The sequence below is a fragment of the Corvus hawaiiensis genome, chromosome 16 (assembly GCF_020740725.1).
Source record: "Corvus hawaiiensis isolate bCorHaw1 chromosome 16, bCorHaw1.pri.cur, whole genome shotgun sequence".
NCBI lineage: Eukaryota > Metazoa > Chordata > Aves > Passeriformes > Corvidae > Corvus > Corvus hawaiiensis.
The window spans coordinates 12,947,938-12,969,250 of NC_063228.1; the positions used below are offsets into that span (position 1 = coordinate 12,947,938).

General features: G+C 40.4%; 1 protein-coding gene across 19 annotated transcripts in view; it reads right to left on the reverse strand.

Moving 5' to 3' along the window:
• Window positions 1-21,313, reverse strand: part of RBFOX1 (RNA binding fox-1 homolog 1) — a 1,119,677-nt gene that overhangs the window by 688,976 nt on the left and 409,388 nt on the right. The window contains exon 1 of one of the 19 annotated variants that reach the window (XM_048320461.1): window positions 10,229-10,274. The exons of the other annotated variants lie outside the window; for them this stretch is intronic. The gene's annotated coding sequence lies outside the window, so the exon portion shown is untranslated. Of the gene's footprint in view, window positions 1-10,228; window positions 10,275-21,313 lie in introns of those variants that run through there. 19 annotated transcript variants of the gene reach the window in all.

The window sequence follows — 21,313 nt, forward strand, 5'->3', positions numbered from 1 at the left end:
TCACTACATCAAACAACCACACTGCCCAGTACTAGGCTGGCCCATTTCCTTTAGGCAAAGCTTCAGTGAAACTCCAGGGCCACTGCTCAGTGAGAATGATCTTGGAGCCGAGATCTTTCTGCTTGCTAAGTGCAAGGCGAGAATATTCTTAGAAAAATGTCGTATTTAAAAAAAAAAATTCCTTTTTAACTCATGCTTGATCCACAGACAATTCAGCTCTTGGATGGATCAATTATGTAAAGCCAACATGGCTAAAAGGCAAATCCTTCCAAAAATTCCCTGAGAAGGGGAAACAGGATAAGGAGTAAAACGTATTTGCCAATGATCCTTTAGCACTTACCAGAAAAATTAAAACATAGTAGAAAACATTTTCTAAATAATTATTATTAATTTTCATCTTACTGTCTTTTAACTTTTTCTTCAGAGACATAAAGATGATTTTGGATAAGACTGCGAACAGCACCAGAAACTTGCATCCTGATGTATTGGAAGAAAACACATTCCCTCACTTCATTAAACTCTTCAAAGATTCACCAGCATTTCTGAGTACTCAGAAAACACCACTGTGCTCACTCTTCAGCCATCAAGCACATTTCATAACATCTGCATATTTATTCCATAACAATGAGGTGTTTCTGATTTTAGTCTTCAAGTTAAGCTACGCTGCTTGTCCTAAAAATCCAGATTTAACAAATTATTTGTATATTTTAATTTGGGCAGACCACATCTATCTTTTGAGATTTTTTTGTTTGTTAATTTGGTTGAATAAAACTGCCTATAGTTTTATAGGTGCTGCTCAGCAACAGCAGTTCTGTTAGCAATTCTGTGCTACATTTAGATGTCCACTCACGCAAGCCTAAAGACATAAAAGTTTCATAAATAAATATATTTTCAAGGTGACTTTCTTTAAAACAGTTCAATTCAAAGATAACAATTTTTGCCTTCTGGCACTTACTCTTAAAAAATATTCATTTTGCATGAGTAAGTCTGTGTAAAAGGCAAAAAGATGCCACTACTGCTTTTAAAAATAGTTGGGGAATAAAAAAGAAAGGAAGTTACATATCGTCTAAATTATTCTACAGATAATGTCATGGGAAATTTGCTCTGTAACTTCAACTAGACAAAATGTCAAGGTCAGCCTTGGGCTCTGTTCAGCAAAGCCCCGAGTCACTCACGCAGAGGCAGAGAATTTTTCGGGTTCTCTCTGTTCCCTGCCCTGATCCGGCCATCGGTGCTTGCAGGAGGCTCCGTGGCTGCAGAGCAGAGGGGCTCCGAGCCCAGCCTGCAGGGCTGAGCACACACCTGCAGCTCCCCTGGGCCTGAGGGTGCCACCCTGCCAGAAGCTCTTCATGAACTCACAGCTTGTGGGACCAAAGGACACAAACTTGGGGAGCAAACACAGTTCTGCCACTGCACCACGACAATGGGGTCCTTCTGTTCAGAGAGCAAAGTTAACTCAAGGCTCACTCGTGGGTAAGCACAGGGAAACTACAGCTCTGCCTTCTTCAGTGCCTACAAATTCACAGGGAGAAAAACACAGCCAAAATTCAAACACACCCAAAGAAGGTTTCAGAACAGGAGGAAAGACGAAGCCATGTTGGATTGCATTCTCTCTGTTCCTTCTAACAAGCCCAACACACAGAACACAACCTAGATCCAGTGACATAACATTTCCATTAATGGAGCTAATGCTAAAAAGGGCACAGTGAAGCTCGACTGACAAGCTGGCATTAAATTAATTCATTGGCTTATACATCTACTGCACAACTTGCTTTCCTGGTATTTTTGTTTGAATTAAGATGCTACAAAAGGGGGAAAAAATAGACTTGTTTTCTTGTGGGGAGTGAACTTATTTTCAGCCTTTATGAATGTTGTTTGGGAGCATATTGGTGCTCCTGGTGTCTGTTGCTGCCTGGCTACAGAGCTTTCTCCTCCTTCCAGGAGATGTTTCATACATCCAATAAGTGATGTGCAGGTACATTTATAGCACCCCTAGATAGATGTGCAAGTATATTTGCACATGTCCATTTATTGCACCGATACTGCAGGATACGGTAGTATTCATTCCATGATGAAATATGTGGGGGTGGCACATCGTGGTTGCCAGACAAAGTACAGAACTACAGAGAGACAGACTGGGAATTGTTAAATCTAACATGCATGGTAAGTCCTATTCTCTCTTTTTGTACCACAGAGGTCACTGGAAGCCATTACCTCAAAGGAAATGATGCCACAGAAGAGTTTACAAAAATGCTGCAGGGACTAGGTTTGGAAAGAAGGAAAATATAAATTTATACTGTAAGACAGCATTCTTACATATGTGAGAAGCACATTTTGGAGATCTCTCTAGATCCAACAACTGCTTTCCCTTTCTGGTGTTATCCAGTTATCCATGTTGTTAAACATAGATTTGAATCCCCACACATTACTGGAAACCAGCTCCACTCCAGAAAAAACATTGGTGTAACATTTTATATTTGAATTATGTCAACATTGTGAAGACACAAGTTTTTCTAGCAGTTCCCCTTCTTTCAGTTTCCTTCTTCTCATCTACTGAAGTTCAATTTTTCCTATTTAAAAGGCAAGGGAGACAACAGACTTTCAAGAAGTTTTTCTCTGAATTAGAATTGTTTGCATCTATTGTTGGCATCATCCTTGCATTAAATATACATTCGACATGCAGTTGTCCCTGTCAGAATTAAACTTTAGAGGAAAAATCCTTATGATCATTGCTCTGTGTGCCTCACAAAAAAAAAGCACCAGAGAATGTAAAGAAGAGGAACATTAATGAGAGACATTTAGAAATAATAAGGCAGGTCACCTTTTATTTTTAGTATATGTAGTCCTTTCACAACTATTCAGAGAACAAGAGTTATGGTTATCAGAGTGCTACGACAATCATGCCAAGAAGTTAATTACTAAGAAATAAATATACTGCTATAACTCATTTTCATATTCAGTTGATGGATTTTTATTTTATTCCTTTTTCCCCAAGAAATCAGTGTACTCACAGATTTTCATGAGAGTCAGATTTTCATGAGAGTTCAGATCTCATTTTGGCACCCGAATGAGAGCCAGACTTTGCCAAGAGCTCGGTGCCTTGCAGAACAGGAACTGTGAGGAGTTGAGCTATTTTGAAAATCTAGCAGCTGCTGTGTAGGTTGAGAATATGAAATTCTGGTCCTGAGCTCTTTAAAAGCCTGGCCTTACCTAACTAACAGCATTATAAGCAAGAATCCTAAATGTAGGAAATTACAGTTCCTTCTGCAGTGTCCTTTGTCCTGCTGAAAACTTACACTTCTCGTGCATTTCAAGAACTTTGCATTCCCATTATTGCCACCAGGCCCCTCGCTGCCTCCAGGAGCAGCTCTGACCTTTCCAACACATCCTTCTTCGGGGAGAAAAGGTTATTTTTCTTCCCCTGGTTTAATAGCAAAGTTGCCTCATTACTGGCACTATTAGAATTTTAAACTGAAATAATGCTCAGCATTTGACTCGGGGGGCTCAGAGTGTTCTGCCAGTGGAGCCCCAGTGGTCACCGCCCTCTCTGTCCCTCTCCAGGTACAATCTTAACAGTCTGGAAAACAGAGACTGGTTCTCCTTGATCAGGTGGAGCCCTCGCTCTTCCTCACTCCCTCATATTATGACAGCTTCACATTTTTAAAAATACAGAAATGCCAATAATTACGAATACTATATTAATTTTCTGGGAAATAATAACATCAGGGTCATTTCAGATAAAGAAAAAACAGTCCAGAAATGGACAGGTGGGTTGGTGTTTGCAGACACTCCAATTACAGCAGCACATGATTCACATGAGGTACAGTGCACAGGCATCAGTTGTTCTTCTGGAATACTTAACTTTCGGAATTTCTTTACAATAGATGTTGCCTTTCTCACTCTACAAACTTTCATCCCCTCACCACTTTGCCTGCAGAATCAACTCAAGAATTTTTTTTCAAAACTTCCTTTCTTTTCTTTTTGGGCAAAATGCTTGGGTTTGAAACATATTTTTTAAATTAAGAATTAACCTACCACAAAGGATTGCAGAAACCTTTTGATAATTTGGTAATTTAATCAAACTCACATTTTTCTACCCATTTTCCTAATTTTTTGGTGGTTTTTGAGATGACAGAGATAAAGTGTGTTTTCTGCAAAACAGTCCACCAATTCACATGGACTGCAAAAGGCCTTAACAATTTCATAATAATGACTGGAAAAACACAACTATTTATGTAAACCATCAAGAGCAGAGACAATCCTGATTCCTGTCAGTGGAAAATGAAGTATTTTAAAGACATATCAAAAGAGACCTCCGGAGATATGCAACCAGTGCTTTAAATCTTTTTTGAAAGGTATTGTCAAAAGAAATTCAGATGAGGTTTCCAGTTTGAGCCAACATTCCTAAATGCTTCACTTGGATTGCACTGACACAATCTTATAAGTTCAGGCAATGAACTTTAGTTTATGCAACAGACCTACAGAAAAAAATATTTTGAAGAGATTTAAGATTGCCTTGTTTTTAAATATGAACTGAAAATCTCTAAACAAATTATATTAGCAAAATTATCACCAGTACCAGACAGCTACATTCCTCATGCTAATTTCAAATATATCTTAAATTTAATTCCAGTTGTCATATAAACTATTATGCACATTTTGTAATCATGCATCTCTAATCAACTTTAGATCCCAAATTACATTTGTCTGGAAAGTTTCAAAGCTTTTGATTGCACAGTCATGAAACCAAACCTTCGTGGACATGGAAACATTCACACAAGGTAATTGCTGGAACAGAGGCTGCTCCTCCCCTTGCCAGGCTACATGAAATTATAACTATCCTTTAAATTTTCATCAAAGAAATTGTATAAAAAGGTTTTGGAAGCACTCTTCCTCCAAACACTAACAGGAAACTGAAATTCCTACAGCAGATCATGATTATGGGAATGAAGTGGAGCATTTCAGCCCCTTCACCATGGCATGGGGAAGATCCTGTGGGTGACCACGGCTCTGGGACTGTGCCCATGTAGTGACCAAACACCTGTAGATCAGAGCATCGACTACAGCAGAGCCCAAGGATCAAACATTCCCTGTATCCACATCATTACAGCATTTCCTTTGCCTCTTCCCATCAGCAGCCTCCTCTTGCACACTCACTGAAGGACCAGACTGCACTAAAGTGAATTTGAAGGCACAAATGTCATTTATTAATTTGCCACTTTTCCCCCCTATCTTCTTTCTTGGCAATCAGCTGTGATACATAACCTGAATTTTAATACCAAATTACAAGAGCACTGTGTAAATGGCATACTCTAAAATGCAGACTTTCCCTTTTCTTTTAGGTAAAATTAAGCTAATCTGCTTCAACAGAAGAGGGCTCTTTGGAACCACCTAGTGAGTCTCCCAAATATGAAGCAGTAACTCAAATGTCAATTACTTTTCCAACAGCAGACAAATTGCTAGCACACTAATGCAATTTAAGGACAATAATTAGATAACAGGACTACAGAGTGTACCAGGTGACAGAGTTTCTGAGATAATAGAATCTAGTGTCCTACTTCTTAAATATTAACATCATTCCATTTCAGTCAATCGGTTTATGGTAATTTTAAAAGGGCAAAGCAAATTCTTTTTATTGCTAATAATATTGTGCTTCTCCAGCATTAGCTTTGAAGGTTAGCAATTTACAGGGTCAAACCTTAATTATATTATTTCCTTTTTATTTACTTTTCTTTTTTAATCTTTCCTCTTTGAAGTCTTTTCATATTATAGAGATTTTAAAGCACTTGATTAAAAAAAAAAAACCTGAAAACTCTTGAAATGTGAGTTCACTGTGCTCAAGAGAAAGGAGCCAGCTTCCCCACAGCACACGTAATGTCTTTGTTATACCCATTTAGAAATTCACAAACTTTTCCTATAATCACTTTCTATTACAATTGCATTCTAGTCTCAGTGGTTTTGTTAACTGCATGTCAGGCAATCCACGATGCCATGTACCATGTCCAAGGCTTTGCAAAATAAATGCAGCCAACTGGCTCTCCATAAATATTCCAGGCAGAAGAAATCTCCTTGCTTTAGCCACAAGTACCCAGATCGCTAAATTTCACTTTGCGTCATGAATTTATATTGGAATATTCTTCCAGTCCCACTTTTTTTTCCCCCCATTAGTCAGCTGTGGAACATTTGTTTTCAACAAAGTCTCTGTAATTCTCGGCACCAGACTTCCTTTCATCCATAAAACTAATGCCCACTGACACAGTGAAATATCTCCACTCTGACCAGAGCAACTAACTCCAGGACAAGGGAGGAATTTACCTGGAATAATGTTTGGCTTCTCAACTGAGACCACAAGAAGAATGCAAATTTGTGTTCTCTGGGGGTTTTTAAGTTTCCAGGTGAATAAAGACAGAAATGAACTCATAATACAGACCATGAAAATTTGTATTTTGAAACATACTTTTTTCCATCTTAAGAAAAGAAAAGCTTTAAGTGCTGTATTAAGAACCAGCCAAGCCACCTGGCTTTCAGAAATGTTTGTGCTTGTCTTCCAAAGCCATACTTGTATTCTTTAGTTAAAAAACAAGCCTTGTGTAATACAGTTTTACATATTCTGAAGTGTTTGCTGACAGACACATGAAAAGGTTGCCATCAATTGTACAGGTTTTGGTCCTTGAGGTTACAGCATTTCTATTTGGGAAATATTCAATATCATAACACAGTGGTTTGGTACCTGCTGTGGGGTGAGGAAAGGAAAATTAAAAAGTATAGCAAAACATTGAGATAATTCTTTCTTAGCACTGTGGGGGTCTGTGAGCCTACAAACCTGAGAGCCACTGCCCAGGAATCATTGTAGTACCCTGTAAGAACAGACTTCTCTCACCTTCTGGTCATCTACAAACACAGTTTGGGTTTCTCATATGCCCCATTGCCTCCATTGTAGCAGATGATAATGATCATTAATTATCTTCACTGTGATTTGTTACCCTGCTGATAGAACAGTAATGCATAAGGCACTGCCTGTACTTTCTCAGTTAATCTGGAACTCCAATATCAAACACTGATCAAAAATGCACCACTACCTGATACAGCTGTATCATCTCTGCTCATGATTCCCCTGTTTTTACCATGTGCATTTCAGCTACATTGGGAAACAGATCTGTGGATATCTGAACAATGTATCCTGACACTACCTCAGCTTTTCTTTTCAACAGGAGAAATCTTGCTCATTTTGACTGGCAGGGAATATGGATTTGTGAAACGAGTAATGGAAATGCACCATGCTGAGGACTTGGGTATCAGAGTGGTCATCTCTGACAAAGACCTCCAAGCCCCTCAGCCAGAACATCCCAAACCCTAAAAAACCCCTTGTGTATTATCTGCTAGCCCTGTGACAGAGCCATGACTTCAGCTGCCAGGGTCACACTGAAATACAGCCTTTAGGAAACAGCAGAACTGCTAAAACCTGTACAAAGCAGCTCACTGTACAACACGCAGAGAAAATCTGAGGTTACTCTCTTATTGCTTGAATTGCAGTTAGAACTCACATTTGACTTCAAATGAGAGTAAAACTGTCATGTCATCAGAGGCAAATGAAGAGAAATCTTGGAGGTGAATACTGCTCTCTGAGATCCAGGCACCTCCTGGGCTGTATTTGTTTATCACACAATGCATCAGGCAATTCTTTGCTCACAAAACACTTTGAGGAGAATTTATATTAAAGTAAGCAAACAAACATGTTCACCAGTCCATAGGGCCTGAGGGGATTCATCCCAGAGTTCTGGAGGAGCTGGTGGATGTTCTGGCAGTAACCCCTCTCTATCATCTGCCAAGGGGCTTGGGAGTCTGGGGAGGTCCCTGCTGACTGGAAGCTGACCAAGATTATTTCATCCTACACAAAAGGGCTTGAGGAAAGACACAGGGAACAGCAGATCTTTTAGTCAAACCTCAGCACCTGGAAAATTTTATTACTAGCATATAGATTATACTGGATACTGTTGAGAAGCCTTTAAGTCATTCTAAAGGAAAAAAGCTCTGCCCACCCCACTCTCAGAGGGCTCAGAGGTGCCTCAGGCACTCATGGCACCACATTATCCAGGGATGTGGAGGTGGCAGCCTCTCACATTATGCTCACAGCACACAAAACAGAAGAAAATAAAGAGTCTGTGAAAAAAACCCAAAACCGAAAAACAAACACAGAAGAGACTGGGGAATGAGTACTGCTCTGTGGGGAATGCTTAGAGCTGATAAACATTTATAGCCCAGGCATGCATAATTTTGAATCTACTGCTTTTAGTAGTAAAGTGACAAAACAAAGAAAGAAGCAGGAAGGCATAAAAAAAAACGTTACCAGGACAGCAATTAGTAAAGGGACGCTTAGTGTAAGGCATAACAATGAGCAATATGTGTTAATAAAATGTTATATACTTTGCTTTTTTAAAAACTTTCACAATTCCTTTAAATAGCTAACCTCAAATAGCTACAGGCAAAAACCAGTGATCGATATCATTCCCTTATATATCTTTCCATTAAGCAGACTGAAGCCAACAGACAACCTTTCCATGAACTTACTCCGTTCCATATGTATCGAGACTGACAAATCATTATTCATTCCTCTAAGCACAACGGCTGTCTTAGTTCTTATGGATAGGGGAAAAAAAAAAAAAACACCACACTTTTTTGGACAATGAAAAATTCTATCTTTATTCTTCTTCCTACTCCTTTTCACACAGCCCTAACTCTGTGTCCCAGGATAATGAGAATCGAATATAAATGAAATAAAGGGACTTCTATCCACTTCTATAAAGAAAATAAAGTCTTTTTTTTTTTTTTTGGTAATCCAACATCTAATTTCAAAAAGGAAATAGCCTCAAGACTTGCATGCTTTTAAAAGTATATGTCTGATTCTATAATGGTAGTCTAAGAAAATCACACTCCTTAAAGGGAAGTCCTGCATTTATGTTGTTCACAGTATTTTTTCTACCTCATGCTCTCCTTTATTTCAATTATTTCATAAAAAACCTTATTTTCCCTCATTAAACACTCCTGTTTTCTGTCCCTAAAGTGAAGAACATAAAATTTTCTTCGTCCCATATTTATAAAAGTATAAACCACTGAAGACTATTTCTAGGGGTCTCTGTAGCTCTACCTACTATAAATATTCCTAGGTCCTCCTTAACTATTCAGTTCTGAAATAATTAAACCTCTTTGGAAAAAATAAAATACTAGACACCTTGATACATCAGAGCTACCTCAAGGATTCAAATTGTGCTTACATTTCTGCACATATTCTTTTAGTCTTACCCTTAAAATAACTAAAACTAGATTGCCAGAGCACACTTCAAATGCTACAGCACACAGCTAAGAGAACAAATAAATGAGTTAGAATGCTACTCATTGTTTGCCTTTATTTTAGAATAAAGTCAAATATGATTTATCCTGCTGGCTGTTTCAGTTTCTTTGAAACTCTGCAATTGGGATTTACATCTTCTGTGCTGAGACAAGTAGGTTAAATTGCTTCTACAATTATTCTGCATTTGTTAGTCCTGCATGGTATTTCTTTCCATGAAAACACAGTGTTCTCTACACTCAATCCTTTGTTCTCCATTCCTGTTTCTCTCCTACTTCAGAGCATCACAGAGTGGCTGAGGTTGAAAGGGGCCTCTGGAGACCACGGTCCATCATCCCCTCTGCTCAGGGCAGGGGCAGCCAGAGCAGTGCTCAAACCAAGGGAGCCTCACAGAGAAAACTCTCCAAAAAAATGCCTCAGTATAAAAGAAATCAAGCAAGAGAAGACACAGCCTGCAGTGCCAGGATATCCATGGGAAAGACACCGAGGATGGAACTGAGAGTGGGTTCAGGACTGAAATGTCTCCCTTCCCTCTCACCAGCACTGGACTGCACAGAAATGCCCCTAGCTGACAGGGAACCCTGCAGCCATCTGAGGGTGTCATTAAACATCAGCTCTCAGTGTCACTTCTTGGCAGCAAAAAGAAAAAAAAAGGAAAAGAAGAGTAAGTAGAGAGAGGAGCAAAAATTAATTGAATTCAGTAACTGACCAGAGAAAACAGCAGCAAGACTAATAGGGGAAATGGAAACATTCAGGAAAAACTTTTAATGAATTCTATAATGTTGCTTTGAGAAACCACTCAGGCATAGATCACCAGGAAAACAGATCTTGAGGAAAATGGCAAAAGCAGTAGTTTCTCCAGTAGAGTAGGAAACAACTTACTTGGCTCGCAGGAATGCAGAACGACTGAAGAAAGGAACTGGAAAGAAAAGGAATATCAGGATTCTGAAAATCTATGACAAAGAAAAGAGAGAGAGACAATAACGGATGGTGTAACATGAGATGATAAAGTGGGGAATACAGAGGAGAACAAGATGACACAGTGGGAAAACAAAACAGGGGCAGAGTTTACATATGAATCTGAGTCCAAAATTTATGGAATTATTGTCATAAGATGAAAAAGGGGATGACACACACAAATAAGGAGAAAAGCCAGTGACTTCAAACATAAAAGAAGGTAACAGCTGCTCTCCTGTTTCACTAAGTTGGATCTTCCACCACATCCATATTTCAAATAGTAATTAATTAAGTTGTACTGGAGCCAACAACAGCAGGGACTCTTTATTAATGAATGCATAGATCAGATAAACAACTGTGCTGAAGATGGATTTTACTAGTAAACTTTAGCACTACCATTTCCTGTAAGAATAAATATGCATAAAACAGTGTCTCTGAAGATTTTCAGAGGTATGAAAAGTAAGAATTCAGACACTATTTGCATCAGCAGCAAAAGTTCTATGGAATCACAAATGAACGACATCAAGTTCTGCAGCAATTCATGATACATGAATAGTATTTCAGCATTTCAGAAAGAAAAAATTAAAAGCTATAAAAAAACCAAACCATCCACCAAAAAACACCACTCCCCTGACCCAAACAAAGATTTATTTTTCTATACTAAGCTTAGGAAACTGGAGTACTTTTCTGAGAATAATCAGAACCCACTGGCTGCTGTTCAATGTGCAAACCAGCCTAATTACTCCCTCTGGCTGGTACCAAAATGTTTGACTTCTGTCAGGGGCAGTTTTTCATCTGGACTCTGGAATACTGGCTGTACCTGCTCTGCTGCTCCATTTCAGAGCTCCAAGTAAATACAAGCAATGCACATGCAGACCTACCTCTCAGGAGATGGGATAAGCACCTTTCATCACCAGAGTCTCCTCAGCTCAAAACCACCCAGCTGGAGCCTTTGCACTGCTCAGTGTACGTGGGCACTACTCACTTTGTTGAGCAATAGTTGCTCCCTATTTTTGGAATAAGGTTCTACTTTCTTGCTCAGAAAGCTGAGTTTAGCTGTAGGCTGCTACTTCATTCCTTTATTAAGCATCCTTCAACACATTCAGTATCCAAAAATTTATTCATCGTAAAGAAGGAGTTTGGATACAAAACTGTTTTTAAAAGTTTATCCCCAAGTTTTCCAGATCCTAAGTACTGGCATTTAAGTCACACATAAAGCTCAAGGGAAAGGTCATATTTTTCATCTTTCTAGGAAGGAAGGACAGAAGGATGGAAAGACCTAAGTCATAAGTGCTTAGTCATTGAAGCTCAGTACCCAGCTACCCAAAGCAGAAGCAAGAAACACAAGAGAAATGTGTCTGTCTTTCTAAACAAATCTGTTTCAAATTTTGCAGGCAATAAAAAAAAAAAGAAGAAAGACAAGTCACTCTGCAGCTCAAAGCAGGAGAAGAATTGCGAAGCCATAAAACAGAGACTGTGGAGAATCAGTTTTCATCTTTTCCACCTCCTTTGGGGTGAACAGGCTACAGTAGGCCAGAAACAAGAATTTCTACCTTGCCCTTAGCGTGGCATGGAAAGAACCCAGCAATCCACACACACATTTCATAGAGCACTATGAACTGGCTGCATTTTCTTTCATTTCTGTTCTTTGTAGCTTTAAATACAACACTTGCTTTTTTTTTCTTTTTTCTTTTCTTTTTTTTTTTTTTTTGTCCTGTAACAAAGCTTTTTCCTGCACTATTCTTTCTTGGTATCACCCTGTATTTATTAATCGTCAGTTTACTTTATGAAACAATTCTTAGTACAACCTGATCAGTAAAAATCCACTTAAGCCTAGTGGCATGCCCCACACACCTTTTCATCAAGATTATTTGCATTTATATTTTATCAACCCCGAGATGCTCTAACCACAATCACAGTCCCAGTACCAGCATAATACATCAGGAATTTGAGATAGCCCTGCCCGTGCAGGTGAAGTGGCACTGATTCCTCTTTCACAGGCAGAGAATTGTGACACTGCAATCAAGAGATCTGCCTCAGGAAACCAGGGATGCTGCTGAGAGAGATTAGATTGAAATCTAAAATCCTTGACACCTAGCTAAGTACACATGACAAGACTGTGGAGAATGCTGGATCTTTCCACCTTTCTGTAATAAAACCTGAATGTAATCTAAATAGATTTATACCATCTGTCTCTTGAATTGAAATGGATATGAACTCATATTTTCTAGGTTACTTCTACTATTGACTACTTTCCCTTAACCTTCTAAAGCTGAACACACTGAAAGTACTAGAACCAATACAATATTTATTTCTATCCTTTGAGACTACCTAGTAACACCCATCAACATCAAACCTTCACTTAGTACCAACCATCACACAAAAACTGAAATTCTAGCACTCTTGATGCAAGTATTTATAGCAAACCTTGTGAGAAAACTGCTAGCTGGACTAATCCTTACCCTGACATTTTGGAATACAGGATTAGAAGTCTCTCCAGCTGCTTTCTTATGAGACACAGCATCGGTCAGGTGGCAGGAAAAAGGGAAGTGTGTGCATCCACTGAAATCAGAGGCAGTACTCTCAGGCTGATATCACATTTTAAGAATATCCTGGGTACTTTCAGTGCAAAGTTCTGCCATTCCCTCAGTGCACCCATCCTCAACATTCAGAAATCTTACAGGAGAAATCGTGACTAATGGAGCACACAGCAGAGCTTCAGAAATCTGCACTGTAAATCAGAGCGATAATGAACAGTCACTGCTATTGGAATCCATAGCTGAGGCCATTTGCAAGGAAGTAAAGCCAGATGGGGATGCTTAATTTACTTTCACTTAGCTGTGGTGTTCTCTGCATAATTCTTGTACAAATCCCCTCAACACTCTCAGAATATTTTGCATAGGCAAGGACATGCTGGCATGCAACACATTAATCTTCATATACCAATAGACACAATGTGTGCCAATAGACACAACAACCCATAATGATAGAGCTTATAATTTCTCAGCTCCTCATTTCTTTTCAGCAATGGAATAAGTCAAAAGTACTGGTGAAAAGAGTTTGTGTCGTTCAAATTACACTGTAAGCATTTCCCTTCCTCCCAATTTTACCGTAAAGGCCAAAAGATGTGGAAAAGTAAATAATTTCTGCCACTCAAAATGCCCAGAGCCTGGACAGAGGCATGAGGATAAATCAGGAATATAGGCACAGCCACTCTCAAATACCCCCACAGCGTTTTATTGTAAAAGTTTAGGTCTCAACTTTTCTATCAGCTTTCAGTGTGCTGCTTGAGGAAGTTACTGCTGTACCTAAACTGCGGAAAGGCACTTTCTAAACGTCCATGGATTTGTGCATGGGAACACATCTATTATATAGATAAAAAACAGATCAGTTCAGAAGTCTTAGCAACATTAAACAAGACATTCCACTGCAAATATCTAATGCTAGTAGAAAGTTCACCCTGTTACATTTAAGAACAGATGTTTTGAAAGTAAAGATGTTTAGATAGCCTCACACCCTAAAGCAGAAAAACGCTGAGTTATAAATCAGCACTTACTTTTATATCTTCTAATAAAGTCAAAGTCGTTTTAAAAATATAGTTTTAAGAAGTTAATTTCAACCCTGACCATTTTTCTTTCTTTTCTACATGCAATTTCAGATGTCAGCATTTATATATGGGATACAACATTGCACATTAACATGTAACAGACTTACAATTAGTCTTTGCTGATGTCAGCTGAAGACTATCCACACATTTCTATGCAAGGCTGCTTTCCAGCTAGAAAACTTGATATAAATCATATATTAATCATTTTTTTCGCTAAACTTTATCCCATATCGCTGACTTTAAAAAGTAAATAGTCCCCTAAAACAAGATAGTATGCACATTGTTAATACTTTTTGCTCAGAAGATCAGCCACGTGTAAAATAGGTGTATGTTCATGTAATTGGCTACAGTATTTTGCTCCATGGTTAAATGCATGATTTCCTCTAATAGAATGCCAGTGGGGTCTACATCACATTTTCTACTTCATAAAGACCAAATGAGCTGTGACCACAGGCTCCCCCAACTTAATGGAAAGTTCACTTGGTGACTTCCAAGTTTAAATTGTCCCTCTCTACTGCGAATCAATAGATTTAATACACGTTAATGGATCTTTTCCCCAAAAGCTTTAATCCCAAGAGACTTACAAAGTAGATCTAACTCAGATTTATCACTCTTGCAACACACCAAACCCAAGGTCCTCCACGTTTATAATATAACAACAAAGCTGAATTCATGGAGACACCTCCTTGATGCAAACCACACACCTCCCCAGGTACTCAGGTACCAGCAGCTTTCAATGTTTCCTTTCTAAAATGTTAGAAGTAGTCTTTACAAAGCTATGAAGTTTTTCTAAACAGTCTTTTGCTACTCAAAATTTATCTGCTCCCAGCAAGTACACAAATATCTGGATGAAACAGTAAATTCAATTCCATGTACATAAAGAAAGATGGAAAGCACCCACATGCAGCTCTAGCTGAGGATTTCTACATCTTTGCAGCCAAAGAACTGTCCTTATATTAAACAAATTTTACAAAGGCCTAATTTTTATTTGTTTATTGGTTTTATTGTATTTTTAGATGGCTACCTCTACAAGAAAATGAGACTAAATAAAATCAAGGACCTGTGTACCTAGAGATTCCCACTATGTTTACCAAGACTTGAAACATTCTATATGTAAGACAGATTCTATATGTAAGATCTATACATAAGATAGTCTAGATGTAAGTCTTAATCAGCATTTTTCATAATTTCAGAAACCTTTAACACTTGATCACAGGCTAGGAACATCAGAACATATATCTAGAGGCTGAGTCTGAGTCAGAAAAATAAGGAAAGAGGGTGTGTGGTGGGACTGACAAGAACAGACTGATTCTCAAGGCACCTCAAAAACATTGAGGCAGGAATTAATGAATACATTCAAATTAGTTTTGCCAGTGGATAAATTATGATCTGGAAGTTAAATTAAAGAAGTTACAAGAATCAAGATGAAGGTTCTATACACACAGAGGTTCCCTTACAAATGGCAGGTGCTTGGAAGCTTTTGAGGGTCATCTCCAGAGACTTTTTGTCACAATCACTGGGACAAAGTGGAAGCAAGAAAGAAGAGAATTAAAACAGAAAGAACCCAGAGTGAATGTCACCTGAGGTCAAGGCTGGTAAGTTTATGTTCTGAGGAAGGGGAAGAACACTTAGTGCTCTTTTGGAGAAAGCTGAAACTTTTAAGACATTAATTGGCTCCAAAAGAGAGTCAAGCAATTCCTAAAAAAGGAATATGGTACCTAGGCCCTCTTATAAAAGAGAATAAATTTATGAGAAATCAGCTTTTTCAAAGCACAGCACCTAAAATGGGAACTGAAAGCACCAGCCTAAGTGCACAATGAGAACCACAGAAAAATCAATGATTCCAATTTGTAAAGAAAGCACAAATCAAATATTGTTAATATGATATATAAGCACAATATAAACTATTTGTACTACACACATTAAGGATAAATTGCTTGAATAAATTCTATTTTTATGAAAAAATACTGCAAACAACATGCTGACATGTCAGGAAAGTGAAAATAACAACAGTGATGTTATTAGTACTATATGCTATTTCCTAGTGATTTCCCAGGATCATCTATTTTCACTTCAAGCAGCTGTTTAAATCCCTTTTTTGCCTCACTGAATCTAGTTTTGTTTTACATTCATTATATAACTGGTGGAGTCTATTACTTCTACTATTACTATGATCCTCACTTCATTGCAAACAAGAAAAAGAGACAATGCTTTTCCATTCTGAATTTCAGGAGGTATTGATGGTTTCAGCAGGGGACTGAGTTTTGGGAATGGAAATAGTGCTGGTTGCTGCATTTTTCTTCCCTCACAAAGCAAGTAGAAACAACCTTTTGAGAGAAAAAAAGAACAATCCCTGACGTGGCCAAACAGAAGAGGAATATGTTACCACACTAGAAAAGGCCAAATCCAGCTGCAAGGATGAGAGAACAGAGACCTTGTGAAGAGTCCTTCCATTGGTAGAAGAATCCAACCTGCTACCAGCTCTGCTTTTCTCAGCCTAGGCTTTCACACACTGCAGATCATCACCTGCACTGACAGACTGATCAACTCAAGCCCCTCTGCCTTCTTTCAGGCTCTTTTTAAATTCAGGCTGCAGAAAAAATCCTAAGCATTATTTACTAATAAAAGTCCAGATTAATATAAAAAGAGGTTTGGGGGTTTTGCCTCTGTCCAACAGATGAACAACAATTTAATTTAATAGCTCTGGAGAGCACTTATAGAATGAACTGTAACTGAGGGCATAAACATCTCCATCGTGGAAACTACCATTGCAAAAGTATCTTTCTCACAATCTCAAAATAGTTAATAGATGGCCATGAGTTTGCCAAAAGATACATTTTTCTTCACCCAGGGACTGTTTCTTCCCAAAGGGTCTGAAAAGCAAGAACACCGTGGAAAACAGAATGGAGAAGCTAGAGCAGCTGCCATCCATAGAAGTTTTTGACTAGAAGATGAATAGAAATAAAAGGTTGTGATTGCTCCTAAAGGAACTTGTTCCTTCCAAGATTAATCACTATGAGGGCTACATTTTTAATACTACCCTACTTAAAAAAAACTTATTTCAGGTTGTTAATTTTGCTTATCAAATATGCCTCATTTACTCAAATACTTTGTTTTATTTTGTGGAATCATTAAAAATGCACCACAAATTAAAAAGTAAACAATCCAGCTGCCGCTGAAACACAGTCAGGTTAGAGTTTTATTCTGAATATACCCAGGAAATAACCAGGGTAAATATTTGTATAATAAAACTGCCTCACACTACTTGCAACACTATCACTTTTACTGCTTTTTCTACAACTTTCAGGTAGTGAAATGGGCTCAGCAGCTCAGCCTCCCTACTAAAATAAATGCACAGGTCCGTGTGTGTATTTGCAAACCCTTCCAGGACAAACAGAGCTGCAGACTAATTGGGGCCAGAAGGACAAGCCTCTAGAGGTCAATGAGCTCCAACTGGAGCTCTTACTCAAACTGGACCTACTTTCAAAATGAGGTAAGTTTTCTCATGGCCCTGTCTAGTCATGCTTTCAATACCTTCAAGTATGGAAAGCCCCCAGTTTCTCTGGAACTGCTGTGAAGAAATTCCTGCTCCTCCCCTCTCCCATTTCCAAGAAGCATTTCCCCGGTGCTGCCTGCAACCACTGCTTCTTGTTCCTTAGCTGTGTCCCCCTGAGAGGACCCTCCCTCCCCCTGCCTGCTCTCCAATCTCTTTAGAAGTGTCTGACAGCAGTGCCCAACATCATCTGCTGGGACACGACCTGCTCCAGCCTCCACTCAAACCCTTCCTGGCTCTGGAAGGCCCAGTGGAACATCACGTTCCAGACACAGCCCCAAGAGGGCCCAAAAAGGGCAAGGGCAATCATGTAGCCTTCCTTAAGTCCTACAAAAGGATCACTATCCAAGTGTTAATGTGTTGCAGTGGGGATCCTGCAACACGCATATATCAAACCAGGAGTCCCGTGGAAAGGAAATATATATGGACAGACAGATTCTTGCTACCTGTTTCAGAGAGATGTTTATTTCTCCAGCCGCATGGCCGGAGCTCTGCCGAGGAACTGTTCCAGTCACGGGACCAAGGGTCCTTCTGCCCGCGCAGGGAACACAAACCAACCAATGGGAACGAGGCTGAGCAGGGGCAGGAAACCCCGTGTCTGTGCCCTCAGGGCCCCTCTCCCAGGGCTACACGGCAGGGGAGGGACCCCAACACCTCACCCGTTTTATTTTAATAAAAGGAGAATGAAAACAACTGGATATACATAACAAGAACAGTTTCAAAACAAAACAAGCCACCCTCCTGAGTCTTTAAATGTCCAAACAGATTCTGTGGAACATCTTAGGGCTGACAGAAGGGAGACAGAACTCTGAGCATGCTTTGTGGGGAAACTGAGGCAGGAGAGGGTTTAACTTCTTCCCTCCCCCTTTTCATCCCCCACTCGGCATTGGAAAGGGATTTTTGGGGAAACAATTGGCAAAAGCATGGTTTTGTGAGGGAAACCATGGATGAAAAAACGGATTGGGAATACACTGGGGGTAATAGGACATAGGGTAAAAGGGAAAGGTGGGATTAGGAAAGGGAAACTGTAGGGGGGGCTTACAATGGAGATACTGTCTAACATGACTACGATTTTTTGCATATATACTGCCTTTTACAGAAACACCATCAGGCCCAGTGACCTGCGATGCTTGTAACCCTTTTCTCCCTAGTACAATATTAAATTCCACCACCTCTCCATCTCCCAAGCTTGGGATCCATTTTTCAGGGTTATTCTTTTTAATAGCAGTTCTATGCACAAATATGTCTTGCTGGTTGTCACACCTTGTTATAAAACCATAATTTTGCTTAACATTATACCATTTTACTATCCCTAAGGTCTTAGTTGCTATGATCTTTTCCTTTTTCCGAGTGGCTGCTGTTTTCTGTCTCGCTGCGTCTTTGCTCTCTCCTTCGGTCGCTCCCGTGTTGGAATTGTCGGAGCTGCTCGTGCCTGCGCGCTCTTCCCGGGGTCGCGTTCGGGGCTGCGCGGGCCGGGCCGGGCCGCGCCGCTCAGTTCTCCGTGCGTCGCCTCCTCTGGTCGCAGCTTCGCTGCCGATGTCGGGCGCTGCACCCACATCTCGGCCGGGCCCCCGAGCAACGACTCCCCCGCGCCCCGCTCCAGCGCGTGTCTCGGCTGGGCGCGGCTCCGTTCCATCGCCATCGCCGCCAGCCGCCGCCCGCGTGCCGCCCCTCTCAGCCGGGCGTTCCCGGGGCTCGCTCCACCACGCGCTGCACAGGGCCGGGCAGGCACCGCCGGGTCCCGCCGCGCCTCGCTCCACTGCCGACACTGCGGCTCGCGTGGCTCCGCCCGCGCGCGGGAACTGCCTCGCTGCTGCTCTCAGAGCACTCGGTGCACGTGGCCTGGGCCGCACGGTCCCTGCGCCACGCTTCCCTTCACCAGGACACAGCTGACATTGCTCAACAGTCTCAGTAACTAAATAATATTCACGAAAATATTCTTCCATCGGCATATATTTTGACTCCAATATTAACTGTGTCCAAACGGTTTTCCAAAAGCCCTTGGTAAGAATTAAATCCCAAGAAACATAGAAAAAGTTCTTAAACAACCATGCCAGGAAGTGTTTCAGTTCTTTTTGAGCTTGAATCAAGCTAAAATTTACAAATCGTTGTTCAAGAATCATTTTAAGTTTAAGATAAATGTCCATATGCGGCTCTGAGAGCCAAGAGTCTTCCCACGGTTCCTCCATAGTTTAGATACGGAATAGCAAAGCAAAACCAAGAAGAGGAATCCAAAGTTTCCAGGGTTTACTCACACAAATCAGTCGCTTAGGGATCGGGGATCGTTCTGCTCACAAATCTCCACCATTTGTTGCAGTGGGGATCCTGCAACACGCATATATCAAACCAGGAGTCCCGTGGAAAGGAAATATATATGGACAGACAGATTCTTGCTAGCTGTTTCAGAGAGATGTTTATTTCTCCAGCCGCATGGCCGGAGCTCTGCCCCGGAACTGTTCCAGTCACGGGACCAAGGGTCCTTCTGCCCGCGCAGGGAACACAAACCAACCAATGGGAACGAGGCTGAGCAGGGGCAGGAAACCCCGTGTCTGTGCCCTCAGGGCCCCTCTCCCAGGGCTACACGGCAGGGGAGGGACCCCAACATTAATGCTGGGACAATGGGAGCATGTGGAGATAAGATTTTAATGGAGCACATGAAGAGCAATCCTACTACCAACAGTAACACCCATGTGCTCCTGACTCAAGAGTGAGGATGAAAATCAAGGAAAACTGTCACTTAGTTGTTAAATATCTTCATTAGACCAGAATGAGGATAATTACTGCTCACAAAATGCACAGTTTGAAAAATCCTCATCCATTTTCTCTCCTGTTGATGCAGCACATACCAAAGGGCTCACACTGGGGGCATTTCTGCACACAGCACGGGAGGGAAGGGAAGGCAAAATTCATCAAAGTATAATAGAACGCTTGCCTCAAACCACTTCCAATCACTTTATATGTCCCAGAACCACGGAAAATTGTTATTAAGCTTTCTCTTGTTTGTTTATTACTAAAATATATTTGGAATACAGAACACTGTACAGGTACTGCTTCAGCCATGGTTCACCTGTTGCAGATTTGCTGAAAAGAAGCACTGACAGCCCCTTCTTATTGGGTCCATTATCAGGCAGCTCCCCTCCCTTCAGCCCCTGGATAAGAACATGTTCAATGGCCCTTTTTTAATTACCAGGCCTGGCTGGGGAGGGTGGGTGGCTAAAGGACAAAGCAGCGGCCAGTGAAGGACATTTCTAATCTTATCTGAGGTTCCTTTGGAGAAAGAAATACAACTTGTATCTCCACCCCAGTCATTAGTCAGACACAAACAGCCGCTTGACTTGACGTGGTTATAAGCCGTGTTATCGCCGTCCCGCTCCCGCTTTGTGCCGCTTATCGGGAGATGGATGAGGGCCCAGCAACAATTCCACTTAATGGGGTTCCACATATTTCCCACCAGAGTGTGCATGGCAGAGGGATCCACACCCGGGCAGGGAATGATTCACTGCCCCCGCCTTGCGCAGGAGAAAAGGCTTTGAACAGGATGTTTTTTTACACATTCTCCTTGTACAACTCATCCTCTTCTAAGGACCCACAGCAGCAAAGCTTTTTCATTTCTTCCCCTTTTTTTGCCCAGTATTTTCAAATAAATAAATTCAACAAACCATAGTTTCCAATTATTAAGTTTTTCATTCAAGCTGCATTTTGTAGTAAGTAAGGGTTTCCTTATTCTAGTCCTTCTGGTTTTCAGGTACTAGAAAATATTAAAAAAAATATAAAAGCTACTTCACAACAATTTTACAGATCCTTCTAATTTATTATTCCAAATTATTATCTACAATTTTTAGTAATAACT